We start from the raw sequence: 21,022 nt of genomic DNA, 5'->3' as shown, positions 1-21,022 counted from the left end.
TACATCATAATTGCTGTTATCAGTGGCAGAGCTTAGAGCTTCCTGGCATCCTTTTAAAGTAACTCTGAGTGCAGAAGCTCCAAGCACATTCTCTGTTCTATTTGGATTTCAAGCAAACACACAAGTGCTTTCTTTTCAAACTAAACCCAGGATGATATGGTACTGCCTTTTGTCCTTGATATATACCAACTTTATATCCAAACTGTATTTCAAAAAAACAAGTTTCTAAAAAGTGAATTAAAGAAAAGTTATGCCAAAAGGGTTTTTTAAATACTCGGAAAAACATCCCCTTTAAAAAAAAAAGCACTCAAATTGTGACTGACAATGACCTGTCTCACCGCTCATTTCTTCATGGGACCTCTTAAACTGAGCATAATCTTTTTACAGGACTCTGGGCCACTCCTGGTGATTCAAAGATCCTATGAAACACAATGCAAGTTCTTCAGGTGTGACTTGTCATTTCCTCTTACTGATATTAAAAAAACCCTGAGTATAATAATCGTACCAACTTTCTGTATCCATACACATTCTATCACATGGTTATGCACTGCACCACATAGATAATCTAAATTTCTCTGTTCCATTTACAATAAAAATAACAGCTCAGGATAGTGAACAGTTTTCTGTTTCCTGTGATACACCATACTAGCTGATGATTTCAACTCCAGCACAAAGCAAAGAAAAATTATGCTTTCAGATTTATTTTTGCACATCTGAAAACTCTTTCCACTGAGGTCAGGGAAAATTAACAGACTCTGACATGCAATCTTACTGTTCTCTAAGTCAGTAATGGGCAAAAAGAAAAGCTTCTAAAGACTGCACTTCTTTTTGAATACTGGGTGGTAGTTAAATTCCATATCAAGATAACTCCATAGATTGTCTGTGCACTCAGAAAAGAATTTTTAATTTAATCTCTACAGTATAACTAATAATCTTTGCTGTTTTAGTTGATAATACAGCCCTTAACACAATGTGATACAAATGGAAGTAAAAGCAGTCCATCATTAGTGTTGAGAAGGTTAGAGAGAAGAGAGGACAAGGGTTTTCGTAGCAAAGCACAGTACAAGGACAAGAGGTAACAGAGATATACATTGAAACAACAGGGAAATAAGGAGAAACTCATTCTACAAGAAGACAGTACTGAAATAGCTCCTTGAGGCTGTGCAGTCTCCAGCCTTGGACACTTTCAAGACCCAGCTGCATCAAGCCTGGAACAACCTGGTCTGATCTCACACCTGGCCCTGATGTGAGCAGGAGGTCAGATCAGAGATCTCAGAAGGTCCCTTCCAACCTGAACGACCCTGTAATTGTACAAGAAACAATATACATAAGGCATATACAGACAAGAGACCTATCTTCCTGTTTGGTATTTTAAATTAAGCTGGTAAGAAAAAATCATGAAAACATCAGAAACAGAAAACATCTCAAACAAGAGATAACAAGGCATTTCCAAAAGCAATATAAGGAAAACACGCTTGATAGAAAGTACCATAATAAGTATATTGCTGTTTATGGCATGTGATCATATTTCAGTACTGGTAAGGTAATAAAACTAGAGGTTTTTTCTCAGACAGCTCTCATATTAAATACATGTACAAGTAGAGGTTCCCATCTGTAGAAGCCCAAAGACTTTTTTGTAATTTATTAGGGCAAGTTAGATGGCATTTCTTACCAAATAAGGTCCTTTCCATGATCTCCAAGCATTTGCAATATTATGCATATCACATTTCATCCTATTCTTTCACTTACTATCACCAAATTTCTTGTATTATACTTCTTTTTTTTAATCATTGATTGCATTTTGTGTTTAGATTTAAGAGAAGTCCTTCCTTATCTAGTTGCATGCAAAGTCTGTGAAAGCTTGATTTCTAGTCAGGCTGGTAAACCTTCTTGGTTCCCAGATCATGGCTGGGGGTCAACAAACAGCAATTACAAATACAAATTATAAGTAACTATTTCCCTGAGGACATGGTACAAAAGGAGAGATTAATTCAGACAACATTTAAATCAGCAACCAAACCATCTTCTCCATTCTGTGGCTGTTTGATGCACAGAATATTTTCCTATGATTGTGAAAAAACAGTCTTCTCTTCAGAATGAGACTCCAAATTTATGAGTTATGAAATTACTTTATGACACCACAGTTTCTTATTACAGTACTGCTGAAGAAAAATTTCAAACCCATTTGCATCTGCTGATACAACATCACGTTTTATGCTGACAGGCAAGGGACTCATTACTACTACTACTAAACTTCAAGAATAAAAGTTAGCAAAAAAATAAAGATGATAGGTTTTCATAATTATTTTTGAAGCTTGATTTCAGTCTCTGAACAGTAAATTCTAACAAGGAGCAAAACTCTCTAAGTGAAATCTGAGTTATTTGTGGTCTGTCCACAGGTATATTCAGAGCTCACATTACAAAAAGTCCACAACATAGTAGATGCTCTGCAGATTTATCCAAAGGCGAGCAGTGGCACTAGGTGACTTGCTGATTTCCTACAAAACACCTCGCTGAATCAGCTGCTTGGCAGAGACAACAAAAGCAGTTATGAGTTTACTTGCAGTGTCCCTTGGATTATCCTGCAACTCCACAGACTTGCAAATTAATCAAGCGCCATCCAAGAACATTTTCAACTATTCCTTATCCACAGATAAGTGTCATGAAACTCCTTTAAACAGAAGCTGGTTTTCAGAACACAGATGTTATACTCTACCAAATCAAAATGCAAGGCTAATCATATTTCAGGAAGGGTTTTTGGACTGAACTATGCACTGACTAACAGGAGCCAGGAATAGACTAAGAAACCGTATTTTTTAATTTATTCATTTATGGATGAAACAACTTCCCCGACAGTGCAGTCTCCACTGAAAAACACTTCTACCTTTAAGGAACGAGTGGGCAGCAGAAATGTGCAACTAACAAGTGTGATTATTTCAAAGTGCTTTCAAAGCAGGCCTGTAACTGAGCATGTTAACATCACTGCCCCTCCTGGATGTTTTAGATATGCCCTTTACTTACTGTTTTGGGGAAGTCTGTTTACTGGTTTCAGACAGGCTCACATCAAACAGAAGCACTGTTTAACAGTTTTGCTGTGCAGGCCTAAGTTCTCTTCTCACTCTTTAAAATTACCAAAAACAAGTTTAGTGAAATGGATTTTTTTGTCAGAGGGATTGATAATACTTTCATCAAACTCCCAGAAGCTGAAACTATAAAGTAAATTTGGTGAAATATACTTTCTTTTAAAACCAATAAAATTCAGAATCTTCCTACCCCCCCTTCACTTTAGTTGGATATTCAGCCCTTGTTTCCCCAAATTCCTTACAGTTTGATACAACCATAAGCATATGCTTTTTTCCTTACTATCACTGTGACATCTTCCATGCCAGGTTTTTCAGTTTTGTTTTGCAGTTGTGATGGGGGGGTAGGATATAAACCTAATAAGTTCCTTATTTTCAAAAGTGAAATCACAGACATACTAGGCAGATCTTACATGAACACTAATCAATTCCATATCATTAGCAATCACATCTTCCACCTTTTTTAGCAATGTCCAAGGTTGTTGTAAAGAGGACACTGCTGCCTTACAATTTCCACAAGTATAATTTGACCATATGGAATAATCTGAAAAGGTTCCAGTTTTGACTCAGCTCGTTTGATTATCATCCAATCCAAGTACCAACATCAACACTCTCGACCAAAGCCAACCTTCGCAAGCAACGTTTTGCACTTCTTTCATTTTTCATCTCAGGATCCAGGTAATTCAGGACACAAATAACAGTAACAAGTAGACAGAAATGCTGTTTTTCTCAAACGCCCATGGGCTTTTACTGACATCACACAGTAAACAAAGAAAGCCAGGTTCTCCATTCTTGTGCTACAGTCAATTCTGCACGAGTACAGTTTTATCAAAATGGGCCTATCACCAAATTTTTATTTAAATAAAGTAAAACCTCCAAGTACTGTATTACTACTAATTCTGTAGTGTTAGGCTTCAGACCAAGATAAATTCCCCAATAAAAGTATAAAAAGCTATAATTTCATCAGTGGTCATCACAGATATAAAATTAAGACAAAGACTGCCTCAATGCCCAGCAGATTTTTGGGGGCTGGGGGGACAAATGACCCACATATGGTATTACATCAGCATATCATTAAAGTGAAGTTCTGATCTGAAATTAATCACATTCTTATAAGGTGGCACACTGACTAATAAGAAAAAGTACTTGCTGGAGGCTGCAATTTTTTCCTGTTAGTAATGCTTCTACTCATCCCAATTATTCTCATGAGCACCATAGCACAGTATTTAATCAAGGGTAGAAAGAGAAAGGGAATAGAAAATGAAGTGGTAAATGGGGAAAATGATGGGACACCCTCAGCAGAGCTATCTCCCCTCTTAAAATACTGAGTATTTCTCTTCAAAACTGCAGATAATACATTCAATGAATACTAATACATTCTTTTAACTATCTAAAATGCAATCTACTTCATAAATTTATTGCTGCAGGACTTTCAGACAATTCTATAACCAAGACAATAACCTTACACAGCAATATTTTCTGCACGGGAGGTGGGAAGGATTAAAACAATACTTTGTTCTTTGAAAGATCTGGTCAACGTTTTTTGGGAAGAGACATAATGCAAACTCTACTTCTGAACACAAGACAAATTATCACCTTTTCCACTTATTAAGAAAACGATAAAAGCATTTCTTCATACACAGGTTCAGTTTCAGATTGCTTCAATTCTGTCAAAGTCACTCTACCTAGTTTTTGCTATTGCTGGTTGTCTCAAGGCTCTGCAGTAGCCAACAGGCAGCACTAAAGACAGAAAAAAATTAGTGGAATTTAGGATGACTGGTCCTGCCACCTGAAACATCTGAAGCCACAAAACAGAAAATTTTGCTCCTGGAAAAACAGAGCAGGATTATATCAGTTTGGTGGACAAAAGTAGTGCTTAGTTTTCCACCAGTTTGCTGGTGCAACAGCATACCATGATATGTGTAACTGAGGAAGTTTGTAAAATGTCACTGTAGGAATATTTGCAAAAATACACTGGTTGCTTAAGTTTAAAAAAAAAAATCTCTAAGACATTTGAAATGTAGTTTTCCTGAGCAACTGTGATGCAAAAACACGTTCTACGACAGCTGTTATTTCTGAACATTTGAACTCATGATAAAATCATGTAATTACACATACATATAAGCACACGAGCCAATATAAAACTATTAACGTCCCACACAGATATACACTCCAGAACCTCTCTCAGACACAAGATATGGGTCCAATGACTTAACAGACCAAATGTGAAAAACATTTTCAGTTAATGGTGCTTTCAATGAGTACTTCAGCTTCTTGCTGATTCTCTGGCAATGCCTCCTGTAGTAACAGGTTTTTCTTCCTCCTCCACTCTTGTGACACATGTACAAAATAAATGAATTGTCTGTTGGAAATCCTGCCTTTTTTGACTTGGCACCTTCTACATACAACAACTTTACCTGCTGGCAAGCCGCGCTGAAGCTTCACAACTGCCCACAGAGCACACAGCACATAAGTCATAATCATGCAAAGATGTAGAAAGGCTAAAGCAGGACAAAAGAAGTTACTGAGTCAAGTCTGCTACACCAACACAGTAGAAAATACAGCTATATAATTTCTATCCAATATGTTCTGCTTATCCAATACGTTCTTAGAGATTTCCAGTCATGTAGATTCCACAATACCCTTAGTCAGACTGTCTGGTTTTTACCATACTTACCATCAGAAACCATTTCCTAATATACCTCCTGGTCACTCCTTAATGCAAACTATGACAAATACTTGTCCTAATATCATAATTTTAATATTTTGAATATAGAGAATATATTATTTTCTCCATGCCAGCACACTTCAATGTATTTGAAAGTAATTATTATTTTCTTCTCAAATTTCTCAAGCTATTTGATCTCAAATCATCCAATATTGCCCAGAGTTTTCTTTGATCGTTCCTATTGCTTCTCCTTCCCCTATGCCTCACAAATGCTTGAAATATGGGTGCCTGAACTGAACATAGTACTCTATGTTGAAAACTGAGTTCTTGTTTCTGCATATCAGAATCAGGGAGTATCCCTCCCAAATACAAGGAGTTTTCCAGTAACACCTATTGAGAGTTATGCAACTTTCACGACCACATTTAAGTACTGCTATACAGTATACTCTGTAAATCAGGATATGGATATTAACACTATGTTATACTCAAAATAATGTTTTTAGCTCAGCAGCTTCTGAACTTACAGATATAAGATCTGTGCTGAACTGGAGTCACGTAGCACTGATGTATCATCCCCTTAAACTGCTGAGTAAAAACAGGCACAGTTTTCATTACAACTGTTCTCATGAGTATTTCCCAATCTCATTGCTATACTGGCTGAAAGAAATTAAAAACCATCTTCACTCAGTGAAAACATCAATGATATCTTTGATATCTTTACTTTCTCCAAGAACGTACCAAAGCATTAAAGTTATTCCTCAAGTTATTCAGCAGAACAGAACAGAAATTAAAACAAAACCAAACAAACAAAAAAACCAACACAAAAAAAAAAAACCAAAACCAGAAAAACCCACATAAAAAAATCCATCAAAATAATGAACATTAAAAAGAAGCCCATCAAGAAACACAAAGGAACCAACAAAACAGATGTACTAGAGTATACATAAGTTAAAATGGAGATATTAAGATATAAGATACAATAAAGATGAGTTTGAGATGCATTAGAAAAAAAGCCACAGAAAGGTGGCCAATTGCTTGACTTCTGCTGGGTATTCCTAGGCTGCCACTTACAGACACGCATCATGACTGTAACACCACTGACACTAAAGAAAGCCAAATTTTAACTATTCCCATTTTAAACCCTTTTCTCTTGTCACTAGTAACTTTTCCCACGTCTTTCATAGAGATAGTTCTTTTCAAGTTAGCATAACACACCAAACTAAGTTACTGTTAGTTTTGCAAGAATGATGGCACTAATGAACATCAATTAGTGTCTAAAAACTAAACATATGAATTTCAATACCAAAGGAGGCTATAGATGGGGTGTGGGATGATGTACCAGCAGAGGAGCTTGCTTCAACTTCCTCTGATGCAATAAGCACAGAATTGGGCCTAGCTTTTCATATTTAGAGAGACTCTTCTTCTGAATATAAGCATATAGGACACACAACCTCCCAGGGCTCACACTGCCCACCAGTAATGTGTTTTTTGCCTGCTGGACCAAGTTTAATATAACTGAAAAATTGTGTTCTAAAAAACACTATTTCATAACTTGCGCCTGAAGCAGCAATATTTTTGTAGCACTTGATTTACCTCCGACAGGCTGTATGGAGTTCAGCATCGGTATCTCTTAATCTATAAAAGTGTGGTTTATTATTGTACTGGTGAGTGAAAGACTAGCTACCTCACTGTGTAATATACCGTCCTGCAAATCCAAACTCGGGTTTCTCATCCGCAGTTCTGCAGTCTGTGCTGATCTGTGAGATTAGAGTAGAGCCTGGCCAGAGAAGATTGCTCCCCTGGCGATATAGAATTTCGTTAACTTGATCAAGGGTTGTATTAAAGCATTAAGTAAAACCTTAAATCACTGCCTGTTGCAGCTCTTGCACAGACACTCACACACCTCAAATGTATTAGTATGGGCAATCATATTGATAAAAACAACATATGAAACACACAACAGCAAGTAAAACTGCCTAAAATTGTACTTCTCAGTGGATGCACAGAATTAACAGCAGCTTATTCTCCATCCTCCATAGAGAAATTCAAGATTTTTTTTCCTCTATTTCAACATTCTCTTCACTTTCTTTTTATAGATATACACATAAAAGGCAAGAACACAAACCCATGTGGATCTGTACACTGCAAGGAGAAATTTAAATGCTTCATTCTGCCTATCTGTCCTTAGAGTATGATTTAGATGCTGTTATTTCATGTCCATTTCATTCATGTCCAAATTACCTAAAGATAAACAAATGAAATATAGTACTGCAAATGGAAAAAGCAAAACTCACCACATGTACTTGCCAGGGGACCACGGCTTGCAACAGTATCAGCACTGATCTCAATTCAAAAGGGGAAAACAGTTTAATCTAGTAATCTGGAGAAAATCACTCTTCCACTTTGAGCATACAGAATCAATTCAGCCTAAACCCAGTATTTTTCACATAAACTACTAAAAAGTTCAAAAGGGGGGGGAGAGGGCCATTTGGTTTTTTAATTATATTAATATAATATAATTTTGGTCCTCTGCCATAGATAGCTGCTTCTCTACTCATACATGATATGTACGCCAAGTAACACTTCAAGGTTTCCAGAAAAGTAAAAGTCATTTAAACAAAGCAAAATTTCATGTTATAATACTTTAACCAACTTTGACTGAATGTTCCCAATGACTCCATTGAACATCACAGTCCCTGATGTCCCAGTGAGCTGCAGTCAAAACACATCTGAAGTACAAAATGTAATAGGCTTCAGATGCCTCCTTCAAATTGTTTCTCTGGAGGTGCCATTCCAGCAAGGTCCTGTTTTTCATTTCAAAAAAGAATATTCATTCTCATGCTGAGGTTTTTTGCCTCCAAACTGTTGTATATTCTAAGGTGACTATTATGTGCTTCTATATAACACCTGCAGGATTAATGGCAAATTTTAATATATTTATACAGAGAAAAAGAAATGCAACTACCTATCAGATAGTTCTAAAAACCAAAAAACTGGTGCCCTCATAAACAGTACCTCTATCACTAGCATGAAAGCCTCTAACTGAAAAAGAAATAGATTATTAGTTCATCTTCATGGTACTTTGCTACATTTCTCTTACAGGTCTGCTTATCAAATTTATTCTACATACATGTAATTTTCTGCTCCAGATAAATAGCCTAGGCTCATCGTAACAGCTCAGCCACGCCTGCAGGCTAACTGGAGTCAGAGTTTTCATTTTCAACCTAAGATTGGATGTGCTTGGCCAGTCAATGCACCACAAACCTCATTTTTTTTCCTCTAGTAATACAAACGCAATAAAGCCAGTGAAGTTAATGGAGGTTTGCACTACAGTAAAAACTAGGAGAACAGGGTTGGCTGGGTAGACAGCTGGTTGGTTTTTAAATGCAACAGAAAAGACATACAAAGATAATTTCCTTTCCAGGTTAAGGAAATCTAACATTTTCCTTAAGCAAATGACGTAAGTATTTCCTTCACCCATGGGAATATTAATTCTTAAAATAAAGAAACAAAGAGATTTTTGTTTATTGATTGTAAGGCTAACAGAAAAAAATTTACTCGACAAACGTCACTGGGCTGAAGTGGCAATAGTCTCATAACACAGACTGATATCTATAGATTAGCTATGCATTTTTAATGAATGGAAAATTCTGAACAGTATAATAGTAACTTTACTTGTTGAACCAACATTTTGAAGTATATTTTCAATCTCAAAACCACCTGTAGAACTATAGCAATAATAACCTGAAAAACATAACATGAAATAGCTACCTCAGAATTACAAGCATAAAATCTTTATCTTTCCTTTGCCATGCATGTATACACAGCTCCTTCTGATTCTATTCATTACAGCAAATTCCAGAGTTTATACAGGCCTTTAACTCTGGCACACATTCAGACATTAGAACTGAAGAACACAGATTAGGAGATAGCAAAACCCTTCAGCAAAATATCATTAATCACCTTATGTTTCTAGGGAAGATTACCCCTCATTACATCAGCAACTTCACAGTCAGCAAGATGACTGTACTTTTTTTTTTTTTTCAGAGACGAAAAAAATAAGTCATTTAAGCAACTTAGCTCAGGCTGTGCAGCAAGCTTGTAAGAGAGGCTAAGGGAGAGCCTCACAGTTAACAGCTTCTCATCTTTTTACAACCTACAGTTCCAGGCACTGCAAATCAAAGTCCTTCTCCAAGAAACACAAACTCAAAAAAATATGTCCAAGTTTTACTACTATCCCTTCGCTGTAGTATCTCAGAAAAACAAGAGACTTCATGCTATATTCCATCATATGTACAGAGAGTATAACTAATATTAGTATGAAATATTGTCTATTATTGTAAACAAACCTGTACTACCCAAAGATCTGGATGAAATTACGACAAATATTTTAAAGTTTGTACAGCACTCCAAGCATACCACAAGCTTTATACAGACATAAAGATAATGCTGTGACAATAAAGAGTGTTCAAGTTACACACATCAGATACACAGAGCTCTCTATCGGTCCTGGACACAGAAAACAGAAACTGAAAATAAACATGACTGATGATGTTTCATTAATAACCATGATGGAGTGTTCCAAGCAAGAAAACTATGAATAAGAATTATTTAGGGGCATAGAGACTGCAAGATTTTCCAAAAAGAAATGAGATAATTTAATAAGCAGGCCATAACTTTCTTACTACAATGTTAAGCTTTCTATTTATAATGTATGTATTTGTGTTAAGGAGCCAAATATCTGTAATGCTATGAGAATTTCTGGGGGAGCCAACTATGCACAATGACCATCAACGTGCATTTTTTATTTTTATTTTTAACACCTTTATCTGCCATTACAATGCACAGTTGATCCTTCTTCCGCTCTTCTTACACAGTGTTTAGATCATTGTAAGGAAAGACAGCAAGGAGGAAGCCTCTAATTCCTAAAGGTCCTATTTATGAGTTGTCAACTTACGAAGACCTACAACCATTTGTCTTTTTTAAGAATGTAATGGGTGGAATGTAGTGTATCAAGCCCAAAACAGATTTCACCCTGGAATCAGTAAGCAGGAACACTGAAGGAGATGATAATGTGCTATATAATATGGGTGTATTTAGAAATAAATCCCAAAAGTAGAAGAAAACCAAAATACCCTAATACATCAATCAACAGAGGGAAGCAGGTAATGAAAGAGTAATACTTGCTCACTAAATATTAAGCTTTTATCTCTTAATCTGTTATTTCCATACTCTTCATTTTTACCTCCACCTGTATTTTCATCTTAATGGTTAAACTGAGATAAAAATTGTTCTGCCTTAAAAGGGTATTTTAATATCTGCTTACAATCCCAGTAATCTACTTCCTATTTCTGTTGCGCCTTTTTCAACCCTCTATGAGGGGCCATTGAAACAGCAAGCATTTTTCATCTCAGATCTTTTTCCAGCAGTAGGCACATTTACTACAAGCTCTTGTCAGTCCTTTCGCAAAAATGAGAAAATTCTTGTACTACCACAGGCATTTTTGAGAGCAATGCTACTTTTTGCTTTTCTTGACCCTTTTTTCCTAGAGAGTATGTTAAGAAAAAAGGGACTTGAAGTACTGTTTTGAAAGCAATTTTATTTTCTCAGGCAAAAAGCAATCTGCTTGCTTAGTGATTTGACATTTCGAAGTTGATGATATTAAAGGTTTATTTACACACCACAAAAATCTAGTGTGTTCCTTCATTCATTTCTCAGGTCTTCAATTCCAGCATCATACAATAAGAGGGTACAGTATTGCTTCACTTCATGTAAGAATTCATAAAAATATAACCTCATTAAAAAGAACCCTTTGACTAAATTTGTAAGCAAGCAATCTGAACTGCAGGTGCTTTCCAGGTTTTGACAATGCAGTTTATATTTGAATGTCATGAAGAACAATGGTATGATACTTGGCTATATCCAAGCATTTACACCATATCTCTCCTCATGCAAAATTTCAATTGATTTTATTAGAATTTCCCCAATACATTTCTTCTAGTCTAATAAAAAATGCAATCCTAAGACAAAATGTCATATGTTCTGTACACGAGGATGCTCTAGAAAATAAAAAGGGTGTGTATATTTTTCTTCTAAGGTTACAGAACTGTATTTCAAATAACACCAAGAACTACCTCCTTGATATGCAGTCTGAAGTATTATTAAGAAACACTTATCTGTCAGAGAGAAATATTTTGTTGCAGGCTTGCAGGATGAAACTGGGACTGACTTCTGCAGTTGCTCTGAAATTCATAGATTGATAACAGACTTCAGTTGCTTGAGATCAACAGAGATGGGTGAGGATGAACAGTATGTAAGTGTGCAGTAACCACATGCTTTTTAGACTGCTGAATTCAAGTGCATTTTCAGGTATGAGTATGGCCTCCTGACTTCAAGGATCTCACACTAATGGGAGGAAAACTGTCCTGGAAAACCCTCCTGTCATTTGGTGGTTTGCTTTGCAGTTTATAGTATTTATGCTAGTAGCTAACTCAAATAATGTTTCTACCATGTCTGTTAAATGATGAGTAACACCCTAGTGCTGGACACTGGAATTTCTAGATGACATCTACTGTAATAAAGTTGTCTCCCTTCTCCTCTCCCTGAGTCCATCCCTTTACCAAGAGACCTCTAAGGACAGCAAATCATATGAAAACCTGAAATGATTTTTTCTCACTGACTTGCTACAACTGTTTGTGATGCCCTCTGATATCCTTGTAGTTAGGATTTTTGGAATTTTTTTTGGAAACATTTAGCAATAAGGCAAAGACTGTAGGATGCAAAATCTCCTGAAAATTACGAACAAACACCAAGAAAAAAAAAACCCAAACACATTTCCAGAGAAAAACACAAATCCAAAGCAGGGCAGCATAAAAAAATGCTGGCTCACATCTATTATACATGGCAGTAGCAATCAGTACGTATAGGAAAAAGACCTCTGTAAAATGTGACAGAGCATTTATTTAGCTATATTAAACCAAGTCCCATTTAATGAAATGTGACCTTACTGTGTGCAGAATCTCAAGTGGAACCTCAAACAGTGTCAACTGGCTCAGATCAGATGTAGTTAAAAACCTGCCTCATTTACATAATGAGTACCAAAACACATTGCAGATCCTTAAGAATCCAGCTAACCCAACATTACAGGGAAGAGAGGGGACAAACGCTATCCCAGTTGAAATGGATAACCATTGGGTTGGATCCACACAGCACAAGATTTGTCATCACAGAAAACAAATCAGTAAAACTGGGTCAAATGCTTTAATAGTGAACCAGCCCAATAAGGCAAATCTTTTACAGTCCTCTCAACAGTCAGCAAGGGAGAACAGTCAGAAAACTTACACATGGTTCAGAAGGTAGGTTGAGACATCAGCCACTGTTACTTATCTGCTGGAGGAGCCTTTTTCTCCACTGACTACAAAATACACCAGGGATATCAACCATAAGTCGAAGTTAAATTTTACAAATAGGTCCTACCAGGTACTTGCTATACAAGAACACAGAGGACAGATGTCCAGTGTTGGGAGATGGGAGACTTGAATCCATATGCAGGAGAAATAAGACAATATATAAGAAATTTACTTATTTATTACACTGAAGTTAATACAAAACATTCTAGAGAGTTGGCAAAAGTTTCTTGTCCTTTAACTCTAGGTTCAAAGACTCACCCTCATAAGAAATCAGAGACGTAAATCTCAGCATATAAATGAGAAATGTTGGGAAGCTGCTAGCTGCTTGCTAGCTGCAAGATGGCCCAGAAGGAATGAAGCTCTTCATGCCTATCCCCTGAAACACACAGCCAAGCCTTTAGCCAAGACAAGTGAAAAGGAAGCAGGAAAATACTTTACTGTCTGAAGCTCTACAAGGAGTAAAAAGCATGAGCAGTCCTTCAGCATGAAAGAACCATTAGGGTTAGTGATCTTATACATCAAAGAAGGAAATATGTGGGGCCAACAACAGACCTTGAAGAGAGAGCAAACAGGTTCATTCTTCAATGGGCTTGTGCATTCACACACACTTTTGTTATCTTAAAAGGAGGGGACTCCTCTGGACTCACAGAGGGAGAACCAAAGCAAGCGCCAGATCACTGCAGCTACCAAACAGGAACAGCTCTACTCAACCCCTTCACCACCTTCTTTTTTAGGGAAGGGGAAGAAATGGCAACCAAGCATAATAAGAACTTCAGATGATAATATCTTTGCTCTCTGGAGAGCAATCGGAAGCTAAAAAGTTCTCTAAAGAGTTAATCAGAAACAGCACAATGAAACCAAAAAGCTCAGAGATTAACAATATCTGGTGCAGAAAGCTTCATCTCCAAAAGCCACTCTTTTACATGGCAAGCTTTCTTTCCTTGTGGTCTCTTCTCAGCATTTATTCCTGTGGATATCTACATAATTTTTCTACTGTTGTTAACAGAAATGCTTTTAAAACACAGTTTTGCAGCCATCACATCCACAACAGGGACATAAGGGCGAAGACTGGCTTTCGATTCTTTATCATGAGTGATGGGTGCGTGATTAGTAGAGAAACTTGCAATCAGTCCAGCCAGATCGAGTACCTGCTTGATTGTTCTCTGCTGTCCACATCTCTTAGGAGAAACGACCCTGTCAGACAGGACCAGCGAGACAGCAGCAGTCTCTGCAGCTATCACACTAAGATACACAAAGCATCCTTAATTATAACGCTATCAAAGTGCAAGTCCCTGAGCTCATCACTTCCACTACGTACAAATGAGATTTTCTGTTACCATGAACTCCCTCTATTAGCTTATGTCACCTCCTGCAGCCCCTCATGTGCAAATGTTATAAGAGCACTTTACAGGTTGACAGTTCAAGTTAACAAGTGTAGAGAAAATAACATGACAAGCGTGTGGAAATGACACAAGTATCCCCCTTGTGAGCTTAGCCCCCTAATAGAGCTTGGCAGTTTTCACCTACAAATGTAAATGATGAAAGCTGCCAAATTAAGAAAGGCACTATCTTTTCTTTTTTTTTAATCCAGAAAATAAATAAAAAGAAATAGGAGTTTGCGGTGAATAGCTGCAGTGGGAGATGAGCAATAGCATCATCTTGGTAAAAAGCAGCCATATAAAAAGTTGATAAACTGGGTATATTTTTTAAATTCTTCTGATCTATTACTGTTTTTCTAGACTTTTACATGTGTGAAAAATAGCTTACATTCTGTTTGTATTGGTTGAAGGCACATAAAAATACGGAGATGAGCTGCTGAAAAACTACATTAGCAGAATTGTTGCAAGCATGATTGACTAAAAATCTAGGAAAGCCAAGGTTTACTAGAAGAAACAATATCTTTTACTGGACCAATTTTACAGCTAAAAAAAACAGACATATGCCCTGGACACAAACACTTCTTCCAGGATAATTTCTTATTACCTAAGGAACTGGCCCTAACAAGGATTTATGTGACAAAAGCTTGTTCATTTTTTCCTCTATTTCAATTAGACTATTAAAATATATTACCTGTACTGCTCATTTCTTTCTGCACCGTGGTGCACCACATCTTTTGACAAAAACAAATATCCCTTCACAGCATCTGTGGAATTGAATGCAAGTGGATGAAAGATGAATTAACAGATGAAGAATACTCACTTAAATGCTGACAGACAAGCAGTTATGATCAGCAGGCCCTCCAGAAAATATACATGTAGCTCTCAGACAAATAAAAACCATTAAGAACAGTTGCAACGAAGAGAATCCAATGCCAATTATTTCCCATAACACACTGGATTAATTTCATATGTCATCCCACTGAGCTACAAACAGGACTCCGACTTCAATGAATTCAACTAATAACACAAAATGTGTGTTGCTGCCTGCACTTTATTTTCTCTAATGCATGATAGTTGTATCGGCTTCACAGGAAATAGCATAGTGGAAAATTATCAATTCTGCACAAATTTACAAAGAGCTACTCTCTTAACTGAGCAAAATGCTTTACAAGGGACACATCATTTGCATGAGCAACATCCACGTGAAGTCAATATACCTTGCAGCAAAGAATTCATCTTCTTGGGAGGTGCAGTTTATTTTACTCTGGAGATTAAGGTATTCACTGCTACTGCAGTTATCAACTATACATACAAGAGTAGCACAGGGACGAGGTGGTGATTTTTGTCTTTCTCTACCAGTTATTTTCACAAATGCTGTTAGAATCAAACAGGGTTGGGTGTTTTTCCTCTTGCTTAACCTACCCTCCCACAAAAAAATTCATGCAGCCAAGTAAAAATCATAAAAACCAACACAAAGACTCCAAATATTCTGCAAGTAAGATATGCAAAGACCCCAGTCTGTTCAAATAAAAAAAAAAAAAAGGATTTACCAAGAAGGTACCTTTGTTTATAACTTACAAGTAGCTTTAATGGACAGCAAAATGCCAGGTACTAAAAAATGCCCTTAAGTCTAAGCACAAAAGACAAACTGAGGCCTAATGGCTGGAAGTAAAAACACAGCTACCATTAATTTAGGAATCAGGCCTGTTTTTTTCATACTCTTGTTTTTAGTGGTTTGGTTCCTTGGCTGTTGTTTAGGTTGTTGTTTGTTTTTTATATCTCACACCTTGGGAATAACCTAGCAAGTGAAGGCACAGTTGTTCCATCTCTTAAGAAGGAAATATTAGTAGATGTACATTCTTTCAACTTTATGCAGGAATATCATTACATACATAGCCCTATGCAAGTTCATCTTTATTGTGAAGTCATCCATGAGTCAAAACCACTATGATTTCAGTATTCACCACATTACATATTGTTTGAAATCCGAAGTATGACCATTCACTAGAAATACCTATTAGCCTGTGGCTTTCGTAATGCTAGTGTGCAAACTCTGTATGTAGCAATAGCATATCAAAATGGAACTCAGATCTGAAATAAAGTCCTAATTCATGTTAGGATCTGCTAAACCCTTCTGTTCACCTTGAGTATGAAAATAACTTGCATCTATGCAAAAAATGTTATCTACCTTTGAAATACGCAGATGAATGAAAATGGAAATTTCCTTTATTTGCCAAGCAATTCTAAGCTTAAACAAAGCCCCTGATGGATTCTGCACTGTTTGTTCTATTTTTGTTAAATAAGTACTGTTTGCCATCACAACACAGAGACAGAATAACAAGCGATGAGTTTGTTCACCAGCTTTTAAAACATGCAATAATGATTAAAGCATCTGATCATGAAAAAGTTTTTACCTACCCATAGGAACATTAGCTTTTCTTTCCATACAACAACAGCAACCAGGTTCATGAACAAATTAATTTGGGCAGTTTTATGTGCTAGTTCCAAAATGGAGAGTTCCATTAAACAAACTGAAATGTGTATTACAGAGACAACAAAGCATCCTAAAACCTTTTTAACAGACACCCTGCTGCATGGAATTTTTTTAAAAAAATAAATACTGAACAACAAGAGATATCTTTGAACTTCTCTGATTAACAGACCTTACAGGCCTCCTACCAAGCAGCAATAAATATGCTTCAAGAAATCAGTCTATCACTTCATACCATTTAATAACGCCACAATTGCTTTTGTTATGCAGACTGCATAGAAGGGAGAATGCTATCCGAGAGCAAAATCATGCATTAATAGTGCCTTTCTTTCCTGTGTTAGTCAGCATAGCATCCCTGCTTTAGTTCTATTCTCTTCCACCTGTAGATTCTTCCAGTAGACAGTTGAGTCCACTTAAAGCATTGAGATAGAATAGTTTGGCATCCACTTTCCCAACTCAAGTTATTAAAATGAACTACTGTGATTCATGAACCATGGCTGAGTGTCTGACTATTCCTTTCACTTAGGTTCAAGATTTTTATTCATGTATTTGTATCTCTTTGAAATAAAAACCTCACAAAGACACCAACACGCTGAGATTCAGTGTCTCATCAGTGCCTAATACTGGCAATGAAGAATCTGACATTCACCAACCTCCATCCTAAAGCTGTCTGTTCTGATGATATCATTTGCACAAATAAGCTTTGTTGGTCACTAGTCACTTCTCAATGGGCTATTTTACTCCTGATTTTGTGTCTGGGCACAGTAAAGTAAGAAGGACATTTTACTATTCCGTTATTTTTTATTATTAATATTCTAACATTAGTTCTGGTCATATTTTGTTACTTAACTACTGTTTAACTGGAATTAACTTTATTTTTGGATCCCTTCTGCTCCTAGAAATCTGGAAAGCAGTATGAATAGCTTGAAAGCTTGCCTCTGAAATAGAGGTAGTTCTCTGTCATTGATGATGCTTCTTTTTTGTTTAAAAGACACATAAATTTTCCCACTGCGATCAAATCATAGAAAATAGACCACTTGTTTTTTAAACTCTTCTTTCAACAGTAAACTTTAGAAGTGATTCAGTGTAAAAACAAGTTAACCTATGCATAATTTCACAGTTGATTGAGTACTAATTTACATTAATTAGATGTAAAACACACATCCTTAACATGTGCTTGGGTGCAAGCAAAATCTAAAGCCCAGAAATGACTGTGTCTTATTTTCCTTTACTAATTTTTCTTTCTGCATAATCTTTAATAACTGCACAGACGCTTCCTCTGGCACAGGAATGGGGAATACAAAGAATATTCTAAGAGGAAAGCAGAAGTTTCCCAAAAGCTACCTTCTGTCTGACATGGGGGAAAAAAAATTGCCCTGACTCTGTACCTCTGACGATTAGTTTAATAGTGTAGGTGTGAACAAGGCAGATTAATTAGACACCTCAGAAAATCTTTTAATCACTATGAGATCCACTTAATACCTCACCAGCAGCAACCAGTCCCTAATCACCAGCACAAGGCTGTAGTTTGACATGCATTTTAACAGCTATGATAAAAAACATGTTTCCTCAGCTTGCCACCCTCAACCAGCAATTCCCCTATGCCCACATCATTCCCTACAGCACGGTGCCGTGACTGCAGTAAACCAAACCTGGGCCAATTAATCCAGCTGTTACTTGGTTATTTTTGACCAAAGAATTTTCCAACCAGTAGAAGCCCCGAAGCACCCGCATCAGGTTAGAACAATAAAAATGCAATATGAATAAACAGGTGACACCACATCTTTTCCTAATTCCCTTAGAAACATCTACACATTACACACAGAATTGATTTCAGAAGCTTAATTTTATATCTGCAGGTATATGCTCTGATGGATACAATTCTGTCCATAAAACAGTGTACATTTACACTTCATGTAAATTCATTCAATACAACCTCCCTCTTGTTCTGAAACTCTCAATAAATTCTTTTTAATGTGTCATAGTTATATTTACAGATATTGTCCTGAAGAATGCTAAATCATATCAGGCAACAATTCATCACATAAGCCTTAATCACAGACTCAAGAAAAAATATTTTCCATGTTACAGGCTTACAAAATAAGGAACACAATGGTGACATCTAAACAATAGGGTAAAAACAGTTGCACCTGGTGAAAACTGGGTGAAAGGAGAAAAAGATAGAGAAAAAGAAATGCTGTGGTCTACTGCAAAAAGACCACATAATTGTCACATCAGAAAGCAGAAAACATATTTTGTATAAAGACTTAACAAATTAGGGAAGATGTCAGTGCTGGGGATACTTTGTGATTTAACTTTAATCAGAGCCAACATGAATGGAAATTATGGGCATAAATCTTTATCAATAAAGATGCAAATATATTCCTTTTCCTTTTTTTCTTTCCCCTTTTACAGGCTGTGAGAAGGTACAGCGTTTCAAAGAAAAGGTATAGCTTTGATAAAAAGATCAAACTGCTTTAACCATGTCACATGAGTCCTTAAAGAGTAAAGACAAAAATGACAAGATTTATACTCATCTGGAGGAAAAATTCTGCTAAAATGTGACTAATGAAAATACTTACACTATTGTGCACAGTGGCACGCTTACAGCAGGAAAATTTCATTACTTCCCTCTTTCAGCTGCAATGCCTGACAGGTTTTTGCCAACAATGCATATTTTACAGGCTGCTTTATTTTCTTCTGAACAATGTCCCCTAGAGGGAATATTCACAAAAAAAAAAAAAAAAAAAAACAAAAAAAAAAACAAAAAAAACCTAAATTTTGCTATTTCAGGCAATAGAAAGATTTCAAATTTTTCCTGGCAACCAGTCCTGTAAACTCTTGACCTGTTTAGTTCCCAGCTTCTCCCTTGATTTCTTTCTGATTTATAAAATTACGGAAAGCCTCTCCCATCTTTCCAGCTTATTTCACTGACCTACTTCCTACCCCCTTAAATTTCAGAGCTCCTAGTCCCAAACTTCTCCTGAACTTCTTTGCTTCCCAATGCCTCATCCCTTCCTTTTCCACAGTACCTGTACTGAACTCCACTTCATACTTAATTGCAGTTTTCTTATATTCAACCCTTCCTCTCTTATCATCAGCACTTTATAATTCCATCCATTTTCTAATGGGAACATAACCTAGCCTCCAGTAAATCCTACTCTTTAATCTCCTTGCTTCTCTCTGGATGAGGTTCTCAGTTTCCCTACTCTCACTTCCTCCACTCCAGTAAAGAGACACATTTCAAAAGTTGGCAAATTTAGAAAGACAAAAGTCTTCTAGGGTAACAGTCTGCCAAGTCTACAGATTTGTAAAAACAATTTCATTTAACTAAGTGTTCCCTCCCACTATTTACTCATTTTTCTTCACATAACATGAGTTTCACAATGCTTATTTTGGGATAGTTTCTTCAAAATATATTCCAAACACATACAATCTGATCATTTCAGGTTAGAGTAACTAAGTTAAAAAAGGGTGGATTTTACTTTTATCAACTACAAGATGCCAAAAAAAGATGACAGGAGACTTCTGATTTTTGGAGCAGTCAAAATTAACCTCATTTCCTTTGATATACTCCAAAAAGTTATTCAGTGAAGAATCTTGTAGAAGTCATTTTTAGGAGACATGAATTCTGCTACTGAGCTGCCTGTTTCCCAGCATCACATAACAGGATAGGTATGTGGGAGTAACTTAAAACATATATATATATGAATAAAAAAACAATTAAGTAGGAAAAACTGAAGCTCTTCTTTTTGTCCAAGATCTCTGAACAATAGAAACAGGCTTTGATGAACAACCTTCCATTACATTTCAACTGATTAAAACTCCCTATCCCATTGCAGATGTTCAAGATCCAGAAGCAGGCTGTTACTAAGCATTTTAACTCCCCTCCCCAGGTTTTCTTGCAATATTGCATTTTGTGATGTGCAATGAATTGCTCCAGCTATTACTAACTACTACTTCTCAAGTATCGATGTTTGTCTGACTGTAAATCA

At 36.5% G+C, this 21,022-nt stretch overlaps 1 protein-coding gene across 4 annotated transcripts in view; it reads right to left on the bottom strand.

Moving 5' to 3' along the window:
- The window catches only part of CCSER1 (coiled-coil serine rich protein 1), a 656,129-nt gene that overhangs the window by 547,425 nt on the left and 87,682 nt on the right, over window positions 1–21,022 (bottom strand). The gene's annotated exons all lie outside the window — the stretch shown is intronic.

The sequence above is a fragment of the Pseudopipra pipra genome, chromosome 4 (genome assembly GCF_036250125.1).
Source record: "Pseudopipra pipra isolate bDixPip1 chromosome 4, bDixPip1.hap1, whole genome shotgun sequence".
Lineage (NCBI taxonomy): Eukaryota > Metazoa > Chordata > Aves > Passeriformes > Pipridae > Pseudopipra > Pseudopipra pipra.
Note: the sequence above shows the minus strand (reverse complement) of the source record. Positions and strands in the feature narration are given on the sequence as shown.